Consider the following 25814-nt stretch of genomic DNA (forward strand, 5'->3'; position numbering starts at 1 on the left):
GTCAAGGTCATCAAAACCAAGGAAAGTCTGAGAAACTGGCACAATCAAGAGAAGGAGCCCTAGGAATCATGACAACCAAATGTAACGTGGTATCCTGGATGGATTCTGGAACAGAAAAAGAATACGAGGTAAAAACTAAGGAAATCTGAAGAAATCATGGGCTTTAGTTAATAATAATGTATTAGAATTGGTTCATTAATTTTGACAAATGAACCATATTAATACGTCAATAATAGAGGAAACTGGTGTAGAGTATATGGGAATCTCTCTACTATCTTCATAATTTTTTCTGTTAGTCTAAAACTATTCTAAAATATAAGTCTATTTTCAAAATTCTGATGTTTTTCAGGCAAACTACCATTAAACCATGTTAAATTGCTCAACGATGTTTACAATATTATAATTTATATAATTGTTGCTCGGGGAAGAACAAAGTAGGATATTAATATCATAATCCCTTGCTATACAACTGTTAGTTTTTATAGTAGTTTCTATTCTCTTTCTTCTCTTACAATCTCTTACAATAATTCTTCATTTATTTTTCCAAAAGTTCCAACTTATCAGGAAGTTTTCATGCCCCTTTTTTTTCTGGAAGCCTTGCCTCCTAGAGTCCTCTGGGTCCAGTGAGGATGATTTTGTGAGAGGCTAATTTACTGTTGTGCAGGCATATAGTCTTCTGGTGATATAACCTGATTTGAGGATAGAATTTAAGGTAGTTGGAAGAAGGAATGAATTGCATACACTGTAAATGTTCTTTTCTGTTTTTCTCTGCTAGTGTTTGCTGAATAAAGTCAATACAGTTCCAATCCAAAGCAAAGATATGTGATGTTTCAGTTAGCCCCAATAGCTTTAGTGCCTTTAAGAATCTTCTGGGATGCAGCAGCCATCATTCAACAAATCAATGCAGCTGGGGTATGGTCAATTAACCAAATACAAATCCACCTAATTATACCTTTACCCACATTGCTTCGGTTGACACACAAGGCATCCATAATAGATTGTGCCAAATTCATGAACTTCAAATACAATATTTAAAAAAAGTCTTCTACGTTTAACATTCTTAAACAACAACCAAAATAAATAAATAAATAAAAGTTTGAGGACAAAAGAACTTTGTTTTGCATGGAATAACACATGTTTAAATTTGTCCTCATGAATGTTGGCCATGTCTTTTTAATTTCATATAACCACTACCTACCACATAGTAAAGGTTCAGCATTTTTATTGAAGTTGGTTGACTTTCCTCACATCTTAATGTGAAGATCAGTTTTACATTCATTTTAACTTTTGTTTTCTCTGAGATCTAAATATTTATTTTGGCTAGATTGAGGGAGATTTCCCAGAAAACTTTCCTTTTTGGCTGCTAGAAAGTTAGTTCCCTTCCTGTCTCTAACTGTGGACACAATTCAGAAAAGATTAACTATAATCTCCATGCTGCCGGTTTGTTTTTCATTTCCTTGCATTTCAAATCCTGTTCATTTTCGTGTGTTAGCCTCTCACACGATACGCAGATGCCTGATAAATGTTTACTGATTTGATTTAATTTAGAAAAACACCTTGTGAGAGCTAAACACTATAGTTCAATTGGCAAAATTGGCCTCAGATCACCTTAATCTTGTCTCTCTGAATGTTTATCGCAATCCAAAAAGTACTGTATGACCCTGTGTGCAAATGAGTCACTGTATCCCCTGCAAAAGCAGAGATAAATATTGAAGTGCCAGGAAATGAAGAATTGAACCCACCTCAAAACCACCAAATTCCCAGACCATTTATATTCCCTTAGTATAATGACATCATCATTCTTTCCCATTTTTCCATTTACTTTCAAATTCATCCATCCTCGTATTATCTGATTTTGACCCCAACCAGAAGATTTTTCCCATTAAAGACATAAGGATGAGTTTCCTGCTAAGTGTTTGAATAAAAGCAATGAGGTTAAAGGAGGTATCTTGGCACTCATCAGGACAGAACAGTGGCTTCTTTGTCTTTTCAGATCCTCTGGTGCTTGGCCCTTGCCTCTTCTTGGATAACTTGTTGCTCTTTGACATGCTGGGCTTCGGCCAGGTCTGGTCCTCCAACCAACCCACAAGTTATTCCCTTCAGGCTGCCCCAAGCCAGCAGTGAGCACAGTGACTCTCTGTCCTCAGCAATCAGGCTTCCAGAGACTGGCCTGCCCATTTTGTGAATCTAACACCTGATATAAAATTTCTAATTACAGACACCAATTTCTCCCTCCTAGGAGATCTGAAAATGCAAGCTCCACTCTTTGTTAGGCCCTTTTATTTTCATTGGAAAGCCCCTGCCAAACGTTGGCCACATTTCACTCTGTCTGATCCATGCTTTTTTATCTCTTCTCAACCAGACAAACGCATAATGCTTCATTTGCTGGATGACCAGGCAATCCATTTCCAAGATCGGCTTGTACACAATGCTCCTGTTGGGCCAATGTGCTGTGCACAGCGCTCCAAAGGTATTTCTTGGGCTCTGGCGGGACTACTGTGTGGTTCCTCAACAAAGGCCTTACAATTTCTGAGTGAATTTAGATCATTCAGTTTTAGCTGCATCGGTGGTTCTTCCCTGAGTCTTTAGACACCAGTCCTGCTGTGGGTTTAATGCTGGATTTAGAGGTGAAATGGTGGAATTGTGGAACATAAACATTTGACAAGTGACCATTCTGACAGAGGCATATTTAAATCTTTTGCAAAATTATGTCTTTTTGGTTTGCTTGCATCCTAAGATATTGGTCAGTCAACTTTACAGCCACAGTTCTACTGGAGAGCCTGGCCCCTGTCGGTGCCTCAAGTACAGTGAGATGGGGAGAAGTCCAGGGATTATAAAGCTCCAACTAATCCTCTTTCTTATTCCAAGTAATACTTGATATTCACACGGTTTCTGTAGGGTATGCATGCATCCCAGGGACCTGGGTAGTACTCACAATGGCCCCAGGCAGTAGGGAAAAAGAGACTGCTGAGGTCTGACACTGCCCTGGGCTGTCGGTACAAGACAAAGGGTCAAGGTCAGAAGGGATCAGAGAGAGACGAGGAATCCTGGACTAGTCTGCAGGGAAGAGCAGATAGTGCACAGGCCTCTGTCAGGGACAGTTGGCAAACATTTGGCTAGACTGTCTCCTTCTCGCATTTCTTTCAGGAAATAATACAGTAGTGGAAAACTGAAGAGGGTTAGATTAAAAAAAAAAAAATCTTGTGTCAACTCTGGGCCCAGGCCTTCCTGTTCATTCATTCATTCAGTGATATTTTTTGTTTTAATTAATTAACTTATTTATTTATTTATTTTTGAAAGAGAGCGCTAGAGACAGCGCATGTGCAAGTGGAGGAGGGGCAGAGAGAGAGAAGGGGACAGAGGACCCTAAGCGGGCTTCACGCGCACAGCGGAAAGCCCAATGTGGGGCTTGGACCCACGAACAGTGAGATCATGACCCAAGTTGAAGGCAGACACTTAACTGACTGAGCCACCCAGGTGCCCCCATTCAGTGATTTATTGAGCAGTGATACTAAGTACTGTTCCAGATTCTTACAATACAGCAGAGGATGAACCAAATAAGTTCCCTGCCCTTTTAGAGCTCACCTTCTAAATGGGGATGGAAGATAATTAATGAGCAAACATGCCAGATAATTTTAGTTTATGATAAATATTATGAAGGAGTGGGGGCCATTTTACATAGAGTGGCTAGTGAAGGCCTCTCTGAGGAAGGTGATATTTTAGGTAAGACCTAAAGGATAAAAAGGGGGACCTCACCATGCAGCAATCTAGGGAAGATAGTTCCAAGCAGAATGAACAGCAAGTACAAAGGGGCTGTTTCCTAACACCTGGAATTATATGAGGCCCTGAGGAGGCTGGAGCATAGTGAGTGAAGCAGTGGGTTCGATGAGCTGAGCGTGTCACACAGAGGCCTCATCATGTGTCCCGTAGAGCTCTTGCAGGTCATGCAGGGAGTTAGTATTTTAGTTTTGTTACAATGGGAGTGTAGAGGGCAGTCATTAGGTTGCTTTAAGGTGAGCGTCACAAGATTCCAACAACCTAGTAGTCATTTGATCTTCAAGGTCACAGAGACAAATCAGATTTTGAGTAACTGTGTTAAACATTTCAATCATGTTGTCTATCAGGATTACAGCCCCTACGAAGGGAAGCTTCTCTTCTAACAGATCTGCTTAAGATATATCAAGTAGAACAAAGGTACATCCAACAAAGTCATGAACTGCCCCTGCTCCCAATATCTAATAGTATCAGTGACCTAAGGTTGGGCCACACTCATTTGTCATCTTTTTTTTTTGAGAGACAGAGGGCACAAGTGAGCAAGAGGCAGAGAGAGAGGGAGAGAGAGAATCCCACGAGGGGCAGAGAGAGGGAGAGAGAGAAGTGGGGCTCATGTTCACCCAAAGTGGGGCTTGTGCTCACCTGATGTAGGACATGAACTCGTGAACCATAAGATCATGACCTGAGTGGAAGTCAGATGCTTAAGTGACTGAGCCACCCAGGTGCCCTTTATCAAATATTTATGAAGTGACTGTTATATGCCAGGGATATAATGGTGAGCAAAACAGACACCTTCCTTGCTACCCTCAAGCTTACACTCTACCTAGAAAGACTGACAATTAAATAGGCAAACATAAGTTATTTTGCTAAGATAGGGAAAGTGCAGTGCTATGGGAGCATATAACAGCATAGTCAAGTAACCTGATCAAGGAAGACTTCCTGGAAGAAGTGATGTTTAAGATGAGAGCTGAAGACTAAGTAAGAGAAGTCCAGTTCTAGAAGAGGAAGAGCTTTGCTAATGAAGGAACAGCATATAACCAGAGGTGAGAGAAAACATAGCATATTTTAAGCAACTTAAATAATTTCAGTATGATGGGAGGTAGAGTACAAGATTGAGAAGAAATGAGGCTGGTGAGGTACCTAGGGACCAGGTCATGAGGCTACAACATGAAGTGTATTATAAGAATGTTAAGGGGTGCCTGGGTGGCTCAGTTGGTTAAGCGGCCGACTTCGGCTCAGGTCATGATCTCGCAGTCCGTGAGTTCAAGCCCCGCGTCGGGCTCTGTGCTGACAGCTCAGAGCCTGGAGCCTGTTTCAGATTCTGTGTCTCCCTCTCTCTGACCCTCCCCCGTTTATGCTCTGTCTCTCTCTGTCTCAAAAATAAATAAACGTTAAAAAAAAAAAAGAATGTTAAAATATCTGTACTTTATCGTGTAAGCAACGGGAATTCTCTGAAGTGTATGGAAAATGGATTGGGAGGGGAGGAAGACAGTGGTAGTAAAATCATCGTAGTAATTCAGGTGAGAAATGGTAGTCATTTGACCAATAGTAGTCGTAGAGATGGAGGAAAGTTGACTGATTACAGATACATTTATCCACAGCTTGAAAAGATAACCTGGCATCAACTCTCTTTGTGAAAAATTAAGGAGAGAGAGAGAATGAAATTAACACAAAGAAAAGCCAAAGAGGCCGTGATAAATTGTGTAAGCCAGATTTATAAGGCGGTAAGGATATGTAGATGCTGTGAGGAAAAGGAAAGGTATGCAGAGTACAGGGAAAGAAAAGGGTAGTGGGAAAGAAGAGTACATGTGGCCCATGAGAGAGGGAGGGGAGTGAGTGTCAGTCCCTAGCAGCCCAGTTCCTGACAGTTTTCCAGTTCAATTCCCAAAAGTTTCAGTCAGCTTTATCCTGTGCTCTGTTCATAAATTCCTATGATCTCTGTCTCCCTTATTGCTGCATCGAAAGGATCCTACCCCTGCTCCATTACACAAGCTAGTTTGATTGAGTTTTATTTCTTGCAACTTAAGGAATTTGAATAAAACAGTAATGGTTATACAAGTGAATTCTTCAAGAAGTGAATTAATTAAAACGGAATGCAAATTAATGCAGTTATAATGAAAAATATAACTCCTGAGTGATCATAGATGTTCGGGTTTACGGATCAACTACTTTTCAATGTGGTTAGTCCAGCTATGATCCAAAAGTAGCTTCAAGAGCATAGATTCAGAACAAAAAGTATTGAATGGCCTCATGTCTAATGGACCCGTTTCTCTCCCACTCAGTCTCTAGGGGGTGATGCTGAACGGCAAGAAACCACTTCTGAGGCAAGACAGCACAAACCCTGAGGTGGTTACTCTTGGAAGATGTGGCAAAAGAACCTGGAAGAGAAGCTACCTCCTGGTGAAGAGGTAAAGAGCCAGGGGGAAGTGAAGGGATGATGGAAACCCAGGTTGATCAATCATGTTGGACATCAGGAAGATGGGGCGGAATGGGACAAGGCTCCCAAGTGTGATGACCATTGGGAGATCAGTTTGGCTGGGTACAGTACAAGAAAATTAAGCAACCTATCATGTTTCAGGCCTTGTGTAGGAGCAAAACAAATGATGATCTGGCCCATGTTCTCAGGGACTTACAGTCTAGTGAGAAACACAGACATGTACACAGGTAACATAAGGTGGAAAGGGAGAAGACAGGTAAGCACAGGTGTTATGGGTTTACAAAGAGGTTCAAGATATAACAGCTGAGCTCAGACATAAAGGTCAAGTCATAGTTACACAGCAATGTGAGGAAGAGCAAAATTACAAGTGTATTTGAAGGAGCTGAAGTACCAGAAGCAGGCTGTATTACTAGAATGTAAAGAGAAAAGTAGGGAATAGCAGAAGAAAAGTCTGGAGGGTTAAAGGAAAGTCATATCATGAAAGACATTTTTATTTCCAAGACTTAAAAAAAAAATGGTAAAAGTTTTTTCAACAAAAATGTTTTCCCAACTGCAAAAATGAGTACACTAATTATATCTTCCAATTATAAAAACAAAAACAAACCCCAACAAACTAGAAACATAAGGAAACTGACAAAACACCATTATAATATAGCCATTGGTAAGTAGATTTTTAAATTCCAAATACCAAATAAACACAAAATAACATTCTATGGAAAAATTTAATCAAGCTCAATTTAGTAGAAACATGTTAGGATATGGACACTACAAAAGGTGAATATAGACCTTTCTCTTTGTGAGATAGAAACAAGCACCATATATTCTTTTCTATTTTGATGAAGCATCTACTAATATGGGTCATGTATTTAGCTACAAAGAAAATCTTAACAAGAGATCTTAGAGATTTTATAAAGTTTTTCTGATTGGATTCAATTAAGCTAGAAATCAATAAAATTTGACTTGGTTTTATAAGAGGTCACCGAGTGCTTTTTAAGCAAGAGAGCAACACAATCATGTAGCAAATGGGTTGGAGGGGAGTTGGGAGAGACAGGAGGAAGGAAACCAGGTAAAGAAATATTGCAACAGTCCCGGGAAGCAGTAATGTGGGTCTGAAACAAGATAGGAAGAGTGGGGAATGAAAAGGAGTAGACAACTTCAAATATATTTAGTAGATAAATAACAAGGGCTGACTAACTGAATTTAGATGAAAGGGAAGTGTGGGTAGGGGGATGGAGAAGAGTTAAATGATTAAATTAGGTGGTGATGTGGGGAAGGTAGTATCATCAATTTAGATGAAAAAGACATGAGAAGGAACAGGTCTGGAGAAATGGGGAGTTCATCTTTGAGCTTGATGAATTTGAGGAACATGGCCCAAAGTCCAGTTTAAGGATACAAAGAGAACTATATACATTGCTATTACCAGGATGATTATTCTTTTTTTGTAGAAATTCAGAAGCTCCTCTTCTATTTGGTGCCCAGAAGGGAATGAGAGTGGCTTATCAAGAGTACTTAGTAGAACTTTCACCACCTACTTCTTACACCCAGGAACAATTAAGACAGGTTTAGGAGTATCTTAGATGGGACAGCATGAAATCTTGCCATTTGCAACAACATAGATAGAATTAGAAAGTATTACGCTAAGTAAGTCAGTCAGAGAAATACAAATATCATATGATTTCACTCATTTGTGGAATTTAAAATACAAAACAGGTAAACATAAGGGAAGGGAGGCAAACAGAATACAAAAACAAAGAGGGAGACAAACCATAAGAGACTCTTAAATACAGAGAACAAACTGAGGCCTGCTGGAGTGGTTGGGTGGAGGGTGGACTAAATGGGCAAGGGGCGTTAAGGAGGACACTTGCGATGAGCACTGGGTGTTATATGTAAGTGATGAATCACTAAATTCTATTCCTGAAATCATTATTAGACTATATCTTAACTAACTTGGATTTAAATTAAAAAAAAAAAAAAAAGACGGGGCAAAAAATGTCCAATCCAATTGGGAAGATAATACTAAGGACTATATAGCCAGTGCCACAAATGTCCACTAAAGCAATTGTCCACTATTGGAAGAGGAGGCAGGCTGTATGTGAAATAAGAATGGCCTTACTTTTAATAAGTCATGGGGAAACACCCCCCCCGCACCCGCCACACACACACCACATACACAAAGTCCTAGGAGACACAGAAGTCTTTAGGGTGCAGGATGGATCATAAATAATGGCTCACAGATAGGAATAAGCTGAGAGGTGGGAGGGAGCCGTGGAAGTCTCAGGACGCAGAGGAGCACGCTGGGGAGCAGAAGGGAGAGAGAGGGAACCCAAAGCATGGAAAGGAGTTGGAGCTCATCAGGGCAGACAAAGGGCGATGTGGCAAAGACTGTGTCAAGAAGCTAGTGTTACTTCATGGCTCTTGTGTAAATTAAAGCCATTAAAATTAATTTTGCCCTGTGAATTTTCCTGAGAATTTCTCTACACTTCTTTGGATAATTGATATCCAAGACCAATGAGGTTCAAGAGAAACTTTTATCTAACACGGACATAAAGATAAAGCCTTACTTTTTGTTTTCACATTTGAGGATTAAAGGATTTTGAGTACTTGAGGGGGCTTAGTAAGTGTTGATTACAATGATTTAGAAAATCCTTAGGGCGTCAAGTGGTGACGCAGCATAAGCCTTCTCAGAGAGTGTATTTAACACTTACAGGCCCAAAGTCACGTGGTACAGAGGGCATGGCCAGGGAAGAGACAGACCTGCTTGGCCAAGTGGTCTCAAGAAAATGATATGATCTGTTTCATCTGTGGTTTTCTAGACTGTAAGATAGGAATTGTAATTTCTTCACTTATTCACCAAGTGTTTTATGAGTGCCCACTATGTACCAACTACTGCTCTACCTGCCTTGTAATATTATTTTGAGAGTTAAATGAAATAATATAAATGAAAATACCTAGCATAGTGTCTAGAATCTATCAGGTTCTAATTATATTCACTCTTCTAACCAAGAGGATTTTTGGGGTATCTGAGTCATTATTGGGTCAGGCCAACAAAGGGCCAAGACACTCAGGGTGTTTGTTACAAATATCAGGGTGTTTTGTGGAGCAAAAGAATTGACTGACTTGTGAATCAAGAATGTGAAGACCTTTAATACATTTTTGAAGCAGTAGGATGGAGGGCAAAATGTTGCCTTCAGGGAAGTGAAGCAGGTCTAAGCCATGGTTATTCTAGGAAGCCTGTAGAGGGTGTGATGGAGCACCAAGTTAAGATCCATTGGAAATATGAATGTTCTCCTGGGTCTAGAACATTTAGAAAGAACTACAAGGTAGTTTGTTTCATCAACATGTTCAGAGTTAAGGTGCATGACAAAATAATTGTTCTGAGACATCTTTAACTGTAAACACTGCAGTGCACCCACTGAAGCCTAGAAAGTGAATTTGCAATTCAGGATAAATATTTTGAATTGACTGGATAAGGGCCTTGATAATGCAGACATTCGTGTTTTCCAGTGCTTCAAAGCTTCAAGTAATTCATTTGAAAAAAAGAAAGGAAGAAAGCTGATCCAAGCTGCAAAACATGTTTTCTCTCAGTATTACTTTTGCTTCTGAAGTGGGCTGGTTTCATTATCAAAGGGTGTGGCATTTTCCACTTGTCTTTTATAAACTGAACTTTAGCCCAGACCCTGAAGAGCCTAATGAGGTTGGTCAGAGGTCACAATGAGATGGAATATGCCTGACCCAAAGAGAAAATGGAAAGATCAAGGCCATTTGCAGGTGCCCCCTTAGTGCTCAGAAAGGCCATCACATTACTTATAACAATGTGTGATTGACTGTAACTGCCCTTAAGGAGCTTCTAGTCTATTGGAAAAGATTGAGAGATAAATGGGCAGTTACACCCTTTGATACACCCTGTCCATGGAGTAGCAATCCTGAGAGGCAATGGCTCTATCTATTTGACGTAGACTTCGTTATGGGTTTCTTGGGCCACTGAGCAGTCCTCATAATGGATAGACTTGTGGGGGAATGAGGGGTGGAGGAGATTTGGGAATGCAGTCAGTGTGGCCTTGCTTGCAAGCTTCAGTGTGGCAGTGGTGAGTTCCAGAGAACCATTTGTTGCTATTGAAGGATTTGGTCAGGTCACCCACAGCAAAACCTGTATCCCTCCACGGCAACTCAGACACTGACAAAATGGAATAATAAGAGAACAGTAATCCGTTGATCCCTCCAAGAAATGGAGAAATGGCCTCCTCATGAAGGCCCCTGCAGACCTGTAAGCAGCCATGAGGGGGCAGTCTCCAAAAACAGCATGCCCAGGAACTGAAAGAGCTGGGGGTATGGAAGGCCTGCAGTTCCCCTCCCTGAGCAATGCTGACCTTTGGGAGGAGGTTGTGCCATAAGAAAGGTCATCGGATAACAGAGTCTTTGCCATTCTCCTGGCCTGTGGAACTTGGGAACATAGATAGACTCTCAACTAACTGCATGGAAAACAGCCCTGGGACTCTCTTACACAAGGGTACCCCTTGGTAGATGATTCACACAAATGCCAAGCTTATAATTCATACGTTCATCAAGGGGGGTATGTTGGAGAGGAGGGCCAAACATACCATACAAAGGGAAAGCTTGATTTGTAGAAGATTATTCTGCAGCAATTGCCTCTATTAAGGAGGTAACAGAGCAGGGTGTTTAAAGAGCATGGACTTGGGAGCTAAATGCTAGGGTTTCAGGCTTGACCTGATTTCTTTTTCTCTGAGACTTTGAGCAAGTTTCCTCATCTCCTAAGTCTCTGCTTCTTCATCTGTTGAAGGGGATAATAAGGGGACCTATGTCACAGAGTTGTTAAGACTAATGTGAATAATCCAAGTCAATGCTGGCATATAATACATACTTGATAAATAGCATACGTATAAAGTATGGCCTGACTTATAAAATGTGAATCATAACCTATTTGTCCAAACATAAGCAAGATTTCTACTTAATTGCTCATAGAGTAGTAACTGGTCATGGGGTGGTGATTGGAAAAGATGAACTGGGACACAAATCAAAAGCATATTCTGCGATATGCCCTTTTTTTCTAAGATGCTCAAAAATCCCTCACTGATCTAAAGTTTTTATGGAACATAGTTTGGAAACCATTGCGTTATTGGACCAAAAATAAAAGCTATATTTCCTAGGGGCACCTGGCTAACTCAGTCAGTGGAGCATGTGACTCTTGATCTCAGGGTTGTGGGTTCTGGCCCCATGATGGGTATGGAGAGTGCTTGAAAAATAAAATCTTAAACAACAACAACACTGTATGTCCTAAACTGATTATAGTGAGGTCAGGCATACTTCCCACTTGTGCTAGAATAACCAGAGGCAACATTTAAAGTTGGGCCTGCTGAAGGCGTTCCTTCTAACGCTTGGTGTCTATGCCAACAAGTGTGATCTTGATTTTATTTGAAGGGTTTATGACTGACAGTGTCATGGGAAACAGTTAACAAGAGACCAGCTTCAAGGAAATAAAAATCTGTTATTTGGGGGGCACCTGGGTGGCTCAGTAGGCTAAGTGTCTGACTCTTAGTTTCAGCTCCAGCCATGATCTCCCAGTTTGTAGGTTTGAGCCCTACATTGGGCTCTGCACTGACAGTGTGGAGCCTGCTTGGGATTCTCTCTCTCCCTCTCTCTGTCTCTCCCTCTCCCTTGCTCACTCCTACTGTCTCTCTCAAAATAAATAAATAAACTTAAAAAATCCATTATTTGGAGCTACTGTGAATATACACAGAATCTTTTAAAACATGAATAATAGGACATTGGTGAGATAGTGAGTAAAAAATTTAAGTGCCTGTGTATTTCATATACTAATACAAATGATATTATTTTAAACAAAGGACATAAAAAGCAGGTGAGAAAACTTTGACTAAGAAATTAACCACCTCGAATTTGCCTAGTGTTCTAAGAACTGACCAGGGCTTTTGTTAAGTTGCTTAAGTCATTTAAACATGTGATGTGAACTGTAATTTCTATTTATGTTAAGAAAAAGGCTCTGAAATGTAGATCGTCATTCAAGGATGACTAGAGGTTAAATCTGAGATTCATTAATTTTTAAGGCTTGTGGTTTTCAGATATTACCTCTGGGTGGTGACATTGAGGGAAAGGCCTGGGGGAAAGTTATCCCTGGCTTCTGGGAGTTCTTTGTCTCACATCTACCCTCCCCTGGGGTCCCTTCTCCTCTCCATTCCTCAGCCTTAGTCTCCCCCATGTAGCAAAGGGTTAGGAGTTGAATTTCATGTATTTAATTACACATGCCTCGCAGGAAAAATTCCGTGGACAAGGCTGTGACCAAATGATAAGGCTACAAACAGCGACTAATTAAGAACGCCAAGCATATGTGAACAGTTTTGTTATTTCAGAATAGAGATTAATAAAGTTAATGTTTTAGGGGCACCTGGGTGGCTCAGTTGGTTAAGCTCCGACTTCGGCTCAGGTCATGATCTTGCAGTTCGTGGGTTCGAGCCCCACATCGGGCTCTGTGCTGACAGCTCAGAGCCTGGAGCCTGCTTCGGATTCTGTGTCTCCCTCTCTCTCTGCCCCTCCCCCACTTGTGTTCTGTCTCTCTCTATCAAAAATAAATAAATGTAAATAAAAAAATAAAAAATAAAATTAATGTTTTATATATTTAATAATGCAAACTCTATATTATTATGCCAGTAGACAATCAGGCATAACTGGTATATGCAAATTTTACTTTCGTAGCTTAACTCTTCTCACTTTTGGTCCTCACAATAGTACCATCATGGCAAAGCAGGGTTGGGACAAAGAGAACCAAGGCCAGAAGTGGCTGATGGAGCAGAAGACTCGTGAAAACAGGCCCTGCATTCCTGGCATTTAAAGGTCTTGGTCTAAAGTGAGAGGAAAGAAGGATAAAATACTAAGGGTGAGGAAAGGGAAAGTTGTTCGTGTTGAGATAGGAAGGAACAGAATAGGGATGGAGAGGGATTTTAGAAGAAGGAAGGGGTTCTGGTCAAGTAGGTAGACCTGCTCTTTAGCAGAAAAGGGGCCTGGTAAATACTTGAGCAGGTTCCTTCAGATATCTTTGAGGCTAATTGAGATTTTTCGTTCTCATCTCCCACTTTCCCCTACTACCTCAAAACATTTGTGGTACCCCAACTTCCTGAAACAGGGAATCAAGTTTTTCATTCCACAATTGGAGACAATGCTTGATAAGCAAACCAGCTGGTCTCCCTAAAATGTTAATAGCTGATACTGGATCCTTTGCTATTTTGATGGGAAGAGGAAGTAAGAGAATGCGAAAGCCCTGGAATGAAAAGGCTTCCCAGAAAAGGAAAGGAAGCATATTAAATAACAAGAGAAACAACTAATATTTATTGAGTACTTGTGTGCCAGGTTCTGTTCTAAGTGCTTTACATGAATTAGCATATTTGATCCCCACAGCACCCTGTCTGAGGTACATACTATTACTAATCACCATTTTACAGATGATGAAACTGAGTCATAGAGAGGTTAAGAAACTTGCCCAGGGTCATACTGGTAGGATCAAGGTTCGAACGTTGGCATTTCTAGTCCTAGCGTCCATACTCTGGGCCATGGCTGAAAGAAAATTGGCTCAGAGAGGGGATGTCCCAGGAAACAAAACTTCCCTACATGAATGATGTTGTCTGAAGTCAGCTGGTTTTCTTCCAAGCATTAGGGATAAAGAGGAGTCCAGGCAGAGGTGCTTTATCTTGCCACAGATGCTGTCTCTGCCCCTCAAAGGAACACCGGCAGAGGTTGTTACTACATCCCACCCTATGGAACATTGTGATACGCTCTTGGTCCCATGTGTGTACTGTTTTGCTGCTTGAATTAGTGATCCCGTTGCAGTTATTTAAGCTTTCTGTGCATTGGAGTCCACATTTGGAAATGGGGTTATTTCCACTTGTCAGCTCTCTGACTCAGAGGAATGCAGAGGGCTAATGGGCTGATACACACAAAGTGCTTTGAGCCATGAACCAGGACTGACTGAACTTTTAGAGAACACTATGACTTGCCAGGGGTATTTAAACTGACATAAATGTTAGAATATTCTCCTAGTAGATACTTTGGATGTTCTTGGTTAAGCTGCCTGGTCCACCATGACTGCCTAAGTTCTTCTCTAGACTTTCACACTGAGCAGTGCTAATGGAGAACTATCTGGTGGACCTACGCAATGCCTGTATAGTCTGGGGTTGTTCAAATTATGTAGAGATAAGGATTCCTAATTCAAAATAAGAATCTTCAAGCCAGGACCTTGAAAGCCATTGCTTATCAAAAAAGATAAAAAAGAACTGGACCCATTCCAAGGAAACATTTAACCTAATTGCAAACACCATACCTTGGCATTTAATTCCAATGAGAGTGTTTTAACTGACACTACCAAGGGCAGAACCAATTGCGAATTAAAAAAAAATAATAATAATGATTTACAAAGAGATGTGGGTAAGAAGATACCAGAGACTAAAAGAATGGGGAGAGGAGTTTCAGCTGCAGCTATGATTAAGAACCAACAGGCACAGGAAGTAATTATCAAGGTAGGGTTTTTGTTTTTAAAGAAAAGTGTGTCTGATTAATCCACACCGTCTAATGGAATTTCCCTCCCATTTTTTACAGTACAGAAGTATCAGTTGTCAACCTATGTTTTCAAATAAAACAATGAAAGCAGAAAGATGATCCCAGTATTTTTAATAGATGCAGTCGTCAATTCAATGATATTTATGTCTTGGATCCATGCACCTTAGCACAGTCACACTTCTCCAGACCTGAGAAAGGAAGCAATCATTGTGAGCTAATAAATAAACACGACCACTGGGAACCAAGGGGGAAATTCAGGAGCAGAAATGGGACAGTTTAAAATAGTTTACAAAAGAGTTTGAGAGCAAAGGAAGGAAACTGAACAACGAAAGGGAGGTGGTAGACCATGAAGACCATATAGTATTAAAGAACTACAAATCCAAAGCAAGGAAAATAAAATACAGTTTTCCTGAGTGCTGTTGTGATGCAACCCATTTCAGATAAAAGCTATAACAAATTTCCCAAAAAAAAATTTAGATGCAAAGAATTTGATTTTAAGATGCTAAGCCTTCTTTTTGCCAGCATTTTTTCATATTTACAGACACTTCTTTTTAAGCACTGAAGTCCCTACCTATTCCTCACCAAAAGGAAAGTATTGATGCAGTCTCTTTAGTGTGAGAGTAAAGACAGGCATAATCTTCCCAGGAGAATTTACAGATTAAAGCTCTTCTTTACATGAGCAGGAATTTTTAGCTGGAAAGCTGTGGAAGAGATACAAGAACCTCCCTGGTGTCCCTCCTCCCAAATCTCACTGAAGGCACTTTCTGCTTTTGCCTCTGTCTTCCTTGGTCATCACCATTTATGATGACAGTTGTATCTGGTTCCCCAACACATCTTCACGTTGTCTTTGCCCAGATTGAAAGAGTTTCTTTTCAATAAAGAACAATGGGATTTGTGTAAGGCAAAGGTCATTTTGGTAAAATTGAGCTGTGATAATTTGCTACGTCCAGTCTACGATAAGGTCACTGAAAACCCACTAATGAGCATTACAGCGTAAGGGAGACCAGTAGTCCTTTAACAGCCCCATTTCACCTACAAATGTTCGCTGCTTTTGCTGAGAACTGGGGTGCAGGGGCTGGTGCTCCAAGTCTCTGTGCCAAAGCTTGTTTACAAGGGGGTGAAGGATAGTTTCCTTGGCCACACTCTGTGGTCCGCCCTACTCTGCGCTGGACTCAATAGGAGGAAGGGTGGAGTAGTCACACAGAGTTTTGACAATGCTCCAGTTCTTTGCACCCCAAATATTTACTGAGAAAGTCAGGTCATTCTTTACAGATGCCCGGCCTAACCTACAAAAGCTGGCGGAGGGACAGGAGGAGAAAGAAGGGCTCTCTCTGTTTGGTAAAGATGTACTCACTGGGTCTAGAGTAATTGCAAAAGCAGCAGTACAGAAATGCTAGAATGGTCCTACACACCCTCCTCAAACTGATCACCCATTTGAAAACTCAGCTTCAGGGCAACTTGCCTATACAGATCCCACCCACACATTCCTGAGTCTACAGGCAGCTGTTTTCTTCTGCCTGGAATAGTCTTCTCATCTAGAGTCTACCTTTTCTTCTGGATTCCTCTCCAGTCCTCTCCACATCCCACTTCCTGTTTTAAGCCTCTCCCAGCATTAAGTCCCAGCCCACAGGAATCACTTTGTTCCTTAGCCTCCTACACCACTTGCCCAACACTGGTAACTCTGTGGCATTTATCTGTTTATCCATTCAGCTCCCCATTCCCCCAGCATCCGACATGGCACATAACAGTCAATCTTCACTCCGTGCCTAGAAATGATGATAAATTATTATGGTAGACTGGTGCAGGCATGCCTGTCTCAAGTTCATGTTTAGGTAATTTCTTTTTTTTTTTTTTAATTTTTTTATTAGAAAAAAATTTTTAAGTTTATTTTTGAGAGAGAAAGAGAAAGTACAAGTTGGGGAGGGACAGAGAGAGAGGAAGAGAAAGAATCCCAAACAGACTCCACACTGTTAGCACAGAGCCAGACATGGGGTCAAACTCATGAACCTTCAGATCATGACCTGACGCGAAATCAAGAGTGGGACCCTTAACCAACTGAGCCACCCAGGCACCTTTTTATGTGATTTTTAAACTCAAATGAAAGGTTTTCCATGGTTAACACATGTGAAACGTAGTAAATCCTTAATATGTAATTGTTTTCAGACATCATGGGTTTTATTAGGACGCATAAGAAACAACACTTGGCAGATCTGTGGTAAAAGGAAGAACAATTAACCATAGAGAGAGACAGGAGCAAAGAAAGGATTCATACAGTCCTAAACCCATTCTGGTATGATCAACCGGTCCAGTTTACCTGGAACTTTGCCAGTTTTAACACTGAAAGTCCCATGCCCTGGGCAACCCCTCAAACCCAGACAAACTGGCACAGTTGGTCACCTACCAGATGGCCAATGAGCATTTTGACAAGAAGCAAATGCAGGTTTTAAATAATGGGCTGAGCCCCCTTTCTCCTCTCTCACCTCAAATCCTGGTGCCACAAGCTTCTCCAAAGACACTTCACTCTTCGATGACAAGTGCCCAGTTCCCAGAAAGGAATCCTGGGTTTATTCAATTCTCTCCACTTCAGAAGCAATCTCAGGCTTGGGAGGACAAATGGTCAAGGGAAAAAGCTTTATACAGAGTTCTCACAAAACAGAAACTAAAAGGAGTATTTGGAACAGGAAACAGTGACCTTTATGGCATGATTCCCAAAGGGAAAGTCAAAGGCAGAGACTCAGAAAGGCAAATGTCCAGAGTCCACGGGAACTCCAACTTACTCTGAACATTCCATACCAGGCCTGCTAATTGCAGAGCAGAGCAGCTGGTGTGATAATGTCCCTGTGCAATCGACCTGACTGCGACAATTCAAGTGCGTAGATTAACAAGAAAATCGGGACCTAGGATTATGACTATATCTGAATGTTGTCACATATAGCAGAACGTAGTAATATGTTCTGAGAGACAAAAATCTATATGACACAATAGACACATTCTGAAAAAACTGAAATGGACCTGAAATAAGCATAATGGTAACATCATAAATAATGGTATAGTCAAAAACCAACTCTAGCTCTGCAGTTTGTAGAATGATGGGAATTGTTTTCCTTAATAGAATGATAACAAACTTAAGAATTTTGATCTGCATGATGTTGAACACAGTAACTTAGAGCAATAAAAGCATACTTGGGAAATGGAAATTTTACCGTCTGCATCTCTATATATTACTCAAGGGAAAGGTGGAGTTGATTTAAGGATAGATTTCTGGGATTGCCTGGCCGGCTCAGTCAGAAGAGCATGCAACTCTTGATCTCAGGGTTGTGGGTTCAAGCCCCACATTGGGTGTAGAGATTACTAAAATAACAATAATAATAATAAGCTTTAAAAAAAAGTATAGATTCCTGTGACTAAAAATGTTCACATGTACTGTGGTACAAGTGCAGGTAAGGCAACTTGGCCTAAGGTTGAAATTTAGGGTACATGGTGCAGGATATAATGTTACCACCAGAGGGTATTGTTTCCTCTTCCGGATGGTTGGCAAGTTTATGTAACCACAAACTAACTCTAAACCAGCCCCCACTAAAAATGGGCCAGGCCAGATCCCAGCAAACTGGATTAATCTATAATATTCCCACAAATTCCCTTTTTTCCTCCCATTTTCGATAGTGTTTGGTTTTCTTTCGGTTGAGAGAACCATGCTGGCAGCAAGCCAAACTATACAAACTGTACGGAGAAAACAGATCACGCCCCTCCTACTGGTCAAAACAAGAGAATGGCCACTTAGGAAATTAGCCCACGTGGCTATTTCTGATTATCCCAGGAGGCAGGAGTTTCCAGGGACCGAGAGCTCAGCAGATGAAAAGAGTGAGCAGAGACATTTCAGGAGCAGCACGGCCTCCCACATGAATTTTGATGTAAGCTGATTTACAACTGAAAAAGGTCCATGTCTTGTTAGAGACCAAAAAGCCTCGGAAAGTTACCAGAGAGATTTTGACAACTTCCAAAGTCAGCCAGGGAATCTGTCCCAGCCCATTAGTATACCGAATTTAGAAACCAAGGCCCTGGAAAGGTGCCCCAGGAAGATGCCCAAGAGAGTCAGTTTGAATCGGGCTAAATGCTTACTCTTGAAAAAAGGAAGGCTTTGTCCCCTCCAGCTCATTCAGTGCCAGAGGCTGTCAGGGAGACAGGCTGCAAAGTGCAGAAATATGGGATATTAGGTCATCTGCCTGACCAAAAGCAAGTTCAACAAATACAAACTTAAAGTCAATAAATAGTTTCCTTTTTTTTTTTTATGACCAAAAATAATACTTGTTCATTGCTAAAACTTCAAACAATACAGAGGTAAAAGTAACAAGTGAGGGACTTTCCTCTCAAAGCCAGCCCACTGACTGAGGGCTGAGGAGCCCCATTCACCAGGAATATTCACTGTTGATGATTTGCTCATATTTTTCAGGGCTTCCAATTTCTATGAATAATAAAAAAATTTGATTGGTCTGTCTAACTTTCTATCTATGTATTCATCCCAGGCATCTCTCAATCACCCATTGGTTTGTTTTTTTGTTTTTTTTGTGTGTTTTGGGTTTTTTTTGCAAAAAGGGAGATCCTAAAATATATTCTTATAATTGAGTTGTTCATTCCATAGATCATTGAATTTTTCCAAGTCTGTCTCATTCTTTTTAACAGTGACGTGGTATCCCATTGTATGGATGTCTCATAACTTTATTTACCCCTTGCCCTATAGATGGACATTGATGCTATTTCCAATTTCTTTTTCTATTATGAAACTGTTATAATAAAATTCTTAATTAAAAGAAATAGTTATTAATGGGTATGTTGTGTTAAGGATCACATACTGTGCTAAGTCCTGTTATAGGATTTTAAGATGAATAAAAAATATTTTTGCCTACTTGGAGTTTACTCTCTAGTGGGGAAGAACTATAAATATCTGACACATGAAAAAAAGACTCCAATACTAAGTCATCATACAAAGAATATTTCCAAACAAATACCATTCGCTGACCAGGGAGCAGAGAGAAGGGAGGCATCCGATTCTAACAGTTGGGATTGGGAAAGGTTTCATGAATTGATTTCATCTATGTAGGGATTTGCTTTCATGTATTTGATGCAGGGAAGTTGAGCTGGAAGCTTGTAGAACTCTTAACAAAGTCACCCTTTTCACCATGCACTGAGATACGATTTTTGCTGTCTGAATTTCCTTTAACAAATATAATTCCAGAAAGGCCTGGGAATGCTTTGTCCTTCTAAGCTTGTTTTGTTACGTTTAATCTACATCTTTATCTGATAACCTGAAAACTCACTACAAATGTCCAACACGGTACTTTTTTAGATAAGAGTGTGCTCTCCAAAATCAAGCACGTCATAGACTGTTCCATTATTCTTGTTACATGTGGTGTGACTGTCCAGAGAAAGACATTTTTATCAGTAAACTAAGGCCAACGGTGTGTTTTAAAGGGAAAACATTCGAAATAATTCACTTGTGATAACAAATCTCTTTAAGTCCGAATCCTCCCAACAATCATGTGAGCCTGCTGAAAGGAGAGTTTTTCTTTTTAAGCAATCTTAATTAGCAGGTCTTTTTCTTATTAACATCTTCAAAGTGCTTTGAGCTCCTCCCTAGATGAAAGCTTCTATGTGAGTACAAATTATTATTATGCTCACAAAATACACACACTAAATTCAGGAAAAGTGCAAACAGTTTAACTCTGCAAGCCTGCAATGCCCTTGAGACACTTTGATCTGCCAATATAGCCATCAATTATTCTATATCCTTTACTCTCTAAATGCATGCATCAAAGCATTCTCATGCACACCCTTGTAAATCCAGCTGTTTATTCCAAAATAGTTCCTCTTAATTAACCCTTGTTTCCTTTCCCCTTTGTTGGCAGCTGCTGATTCAGCTTCTGTTGAGAAGGTATACACAACTTGGCTGTGGAATGGAAAATAACTCCAATTTTTCTTTACCAAGATGGTCATGACATAAAAGAAGTGCATTAATAAAGATTCTTTGATGACCTGGGAAAATGCATATGACGCAGTAAGTGAAAAAAACGTGGTATAAAAATGTATAGAGTACTAATACTAAGGATTGCTAGCATGAATTGAATACAAACATTTAGCTCACTGACCTGAATGCCTTACCTATGCAATATACTTTAATTTTCACCATGAGGTGAATACTATCATCTCCCTTGTTGTCATAAAGACTGAAGCTCAGAAAGGTTAACTGATGAGGTTCTGTCTGGCACTGTCTGGTTCCAAAGCTCATTCCCTTAAGTGATGGTCATGCTGCCTTTTAACAGTGACTGCCCCTCAGTAGAGAGATTTGGGGTGATTTTTTCCTCCCAATGTTTTTTACACTTACACATTTTAAAAAGAAACAAAAATAACATATTAACCACATGAATTAATCAAATAAAAATAAAGAAGGCATTATTTATAGCCGTGCTGACTTGGGATAAATATAAGAAACATGTCATTAAGCTCAGAGTTCTCTGGGTCTTTACCTCTTCATCTTTAAATTTTTTTTTAATGTTTTATTTATTTTTGAGACAGAGAGAGACAGAGCATGAGCAGGGGAGGGGCAGAGAGGGAGGGAGACACAGAATCCAAAGCAGGCTTCAGGCTCTGAGCCGTCAGCACAGAGCCCGACACGGGGCTCGAACTCACGGACTGCGAGATCATGACCTGAGCCAAAGTCGGCCACTTAACTGACTGAGCCACCCAGGCACCCCTACTTCTTCATCTTTAAAATGAAGGGATTGAACCAAGAGATTCCAGAGGCACCTTTTAGTTCTAATAACACTTCAGTCTTTTGGTTCCTGATTATGCCTCAGGGATGGCACTTTCCTTCAAAACTAAGTATGTTCTAGTTCCCTAAGTTTGCTCAAAGAGTTCTGTTAAGCACCAAAAGAAGAACCATAGTACTGTTAAATGAATCCAGGTGGTAATTCACCTTTGAACACCAGAGAATAATAAAGACTACTTTTGGTAATGATGAGTATTGAATAAGCATTAATGTAAAGTTATTATGTAATTAATAAATTACAATCATAAGTGAAGAATACGCACATTTTTCTGATCTCATTCCAGAGTAAAAGACAACAAGTTGCATTGAAAATCAGGGCCAGGTCTTTTTCTGACCAGGGTTTAGTTTGGACATGTCTGGAATGCAGGAGTATGAAACCCTTTGAAACAACACGGAGAGTGGGTGTTTCCAGCTGAGAGGAGCATTTGATCTTTTCTTGGAAAATAAGTACCTGCACTACAAAGGAGGGTTGCTATCCCCAGAGAAGGACACAGGAAGCATATGGGACCAACCATGAAGAAAGGACAGAACCATCTAAAATACTATAAATGTTAAGTTGTTTGGGAAGCATGAAGAATTTTTATTTCTGGCCACTGAGCATTCTATTTATTTATTACTTTTTTTTTTCAAGAGTGGATGAGTCTTTACTTGGAACACTTTGAAACCTAGAGTCGCATTTTTCAACAAGAGAAATGTAAAGATTTAGCACATATGGATGTTCAGTAAATTCTAACTCATTGAAGGAAGCATATTAATAATAAAGCTGTAGTTAAAAGTATAGGATTTTTTGTTTTGTTTGTTTTTTAAGATGAGACTTAGGAACAGTACCCTTTCCTCAATGAATGTCTAGAATTTCATCTTCTACAGATGGAAAAACTTTTCATACCATGTGGATCAAAAATTCAAATATAAAAAATGAAATCATGATAAAGGTAACAATATAATAGCTTAAAATTTCAGGGTACCCGGGTGGCTCAGTCAGTTAAGTGTCTGACTTCAGCTCAGGCAGGTTATGATCTTGCGGTTCATGGGTTCGAGCCCTGTGTTGGGCTCTGTGCTGGAGCCTGCTTTGAATTCTATGTCTCCCTTCTCTGCCCCTCCCCTGCTGTCACACTGTCTCTCTGGGTGAAATGGGTCAAAGTTTACAAACTTCCTTTTGCAAAATAAGTCCTGGGGATATCATGTACAGCATGATGACTATAGTTAATAATACAATACTGTATGGTATATCTGAAAGTTGCTAAGAGAGTAGATCTCAAAAGTCCTCATCTCAAGAAACAATTTTTGTCACTATGTATGGTCACAGGTATTTTTTAGCTAATTTATTTATTTTGAGAAAGAGCAAGGAGGGGCAGAGAGAGAGGCAGAGAGGGAATCCCAAGCAGGCTCAGAGCTCTCAACACAGACCCCAACATGGGGCTTGATCCCCTGAACTGTGAGATCACAACCTGAGCCACAATCAAGAGTTGGATGCGTAACCAATTGAGCCACTCAGGCACCCTGTATGGTGACAGATATTAACTAGACTAGTTGTAGTGGTCATTTTGCAAATGTACACAAATACCAAATCATTATGTTGTACACTTGAAACTAGTATAATGTGTCAATTATACCTCAACAAAAAATAATAATAAAGAATCTAAGAGATAATAAATAAATAAATAAATAAATAAAGCAAACACATAAAAAGGATTTGCAATTCATATCAAGATAAAATGCATCTACCAATGCATAAAGAGTTCCTGCCAATCAAGAAGAAAAGGACTAACAACCCAATAGAAAAAAGAGGGGAAAAAAATGAACAGAGAGTTCACAGAAGAAAAAACACATATGGATCTTAAAGTTAAGAAAAAAATGCTCAACTTAATTCATAATTGGAGAAATGCAATATACAACTGTCCTAAGTTGTTTTGCCCTACCCATCAGGTTGGCAAAAATCTACAAATTTGGTAATGCTCTCTGCATTCAAGACCTTGGGAAAGGAAGCTTTTGCATTATGGGTAGAACAGTAACTTAGTATAACCTCTATGAAGGGCAATTTGGCAGATTTCCTTTGGAGCTAATGAAGCATAAACTTTGGGACTCCTCACTTGCACAGGCCCTTTTTGAGGCCCTGGGAAGATACCCAACAATTTTTCAACTTCTTATGTTGTTTTTGAGACCTTTGCAAAATAAGGTATTTTAATCACAATTGGTTAAGACCATTGTTCTCTTTCCACTCGGAGGTCCTCTCCAACATGCTTTACTTTGTGAAGTGCAGCATTGGAATGGCACCATGAAATCCTTTTATTGTATTTTTTTTAATATTTATTTTTGGGAAAGTGCAAGGGGGAGAGGGGCAGAGAGATTGGGACAGAGGATCCAAAGCGGACTCTGAGCTGATAGGCTGACAGCAGCGAGCCAGATGTGGGGCTCAAACTCAAGGAACCGCGAGATCATGACCTGAGCCAAAGTCAGACCCTCAACCTACTGAGCCACCCAGGTGCCCCAGGAACTCCTGAAATCAGGTAAAAGGAAGCTGACTTGGAGACACATTTAGATTGGATTTAGTGGGATGCATTTATGTGGTGTGCAGTCACCTCCATCAGAGCCAGGTTATTGGTAGGCCTCTGGTGTAGGAATGGTTTCCACAAATACTCCTACAACTTACTTTGCCAACCACCTGCTGATCTGACAACAAGCTGCAGGGCCAGAGATCACACTGAAATATGAACATGTCTTATGGTGCCTGATATTAGAATTATGTAGGTAGTGGGAAAGAAACAAGGCTCGAAATAAATGGAGCCAGAAGCCATTCTGTGGGAAATTATTTTAATTGTTAGGTATGCAAAATTATAAGCAGGATGCTTACTTTTTACAGATATCTGGTCAAAATGGCTATTCTTGCCTACTAGGACATATTTGATAAATTCACCATATATTTATAATCTTTTTTTAAGATGTGAATCATGTGAAATAGAATTTATCAGAGGTTCTGAGTTGTAGGACACAAACTTGTAGCAGCACTACATATCACATTGTGTGAAACTGAATGCTCTATGCATCCCAACTACCAAACTAAAAAAAAAAAAAAAGAATTTCAACCAACCATGCTAAAAAGAAGTCTGAATTATCTTTCTGCTCTCTGTCTTTAAAATTATATTATAAAGCTGTGGCCATAGAAGAGGTAATCAGGGGGTGCCTAGATGGCTCAGTTGGTTAAGCATCCGGCTCTTGATTTTGGCTCAGGTCATGATCTCACAGTTCGTGGGATCTAGCCCTGTGTCTGGCTCTGTGCTGACAGTGTGGGGCTTGCTTGGGATTTTCTCTCTCTTACTCTGCCCCTCCCCCACTCACCTGCTCCTCTCCTCAAAATAAATGAATAAACTTTAGAAGAGGTAACCACTGTATGCAACCAAAGAGAAAGAGAGAGGGAGAGAGAGAAATGTAGACATGTGTCAGGTAGTTCGTTAGTAGAGATATTATGTTCTTTTTCAAGATTCTGTGATATTCAGAATGCATTTTTCAGCTTTTTAAAATTAGTAACCTATTGTGATTTCTTTCATAATATATATATATTATATATTATATATATAATATATATATATTGTGATTTCCTTTCATAATATATATATATATTCACTTTTCTACCTACCTTAAATTAGATAATTTTATAATATTTTTCTTAGTGAAAGCCTACAAAATTATGATCTACAGGTTCCATACAATCAATACTTCATTCCTTGGGGTACCTGGGTACCTCAGTTGGTTAAGCGTCTGATTGCAGCTCAAGTCATGATCTCACGGTTTTTGAGTTTGAGCCCTGCATCAAGCTCTGTGCTGACAGCTCAGAGCCTGGAGTGTGCTCCAGATTCTGTGTCTCCCTCTCTCTCTGCCCCTCCCTCACTCATGCTCTCTCCCTCAAAAATAAATAATAAACATTAAAAAATTAATTAAAAACTTCATTCCTTTTTATGGATGGATATTACTCCACTATATAGATATTTCATATTTTGATTTATCCATTCATCTGTTGATGGACACAGGTTATTTCCTCTTTTGGGCTATTGTGAACAGTGCTGTTATGACTTCCTACCTTTTTGATGGGCAGGTGAACTGGTACTGAATAGACTGACCACCAAGCCTGCTGGGTCCTTATCCAGAGATGGTATCTAGCAGGGATACTCCATCATGACACATTGGCTGGGACTGACTGGTCAG

General features: G+C 40.1%; 1 protein-coding gene across 4 annotated transcripts in view; it reads right to left on the bottom strand.

Annotated features, from left to right (window-relative positions):
- The window catches only part of MED4 (mediator complex subunit 4), a 47276-nt gene extending 29858 nt beyond the window's left edge, over window positions 1-17418 (bottom strand). For all 4 annotated transcript variants that reach the window (XM_019447571.2, XM_019447570.2, XM_019447568.2 and 1 more), the window contains exon 1: window positions 17272-17418. The gene's annotated coding sequence lies outside the window, so the exon portion shown is untranslated. The remainder of the gene's footprint in view (window positions 1-17271) is intronic.
- Between the last annotated feature and the right edge of the window lie 8396 nt (window positions 17419-25814).

This window comes from Panthera pardus, unplaced genomic scaffold (genome assembly GCF_024362965.1).
Source record: "Panthera pardus isolate Hobbes unplaced genomic scaffold, ASM2436296v1 HiC_scaffold_1, whole genome shotgun sequence".
NCBI lineage: Eukaryota > Metazoa > Chordata > Mammalia > Carnivora > Felidae > Panthera > Panthera pardus.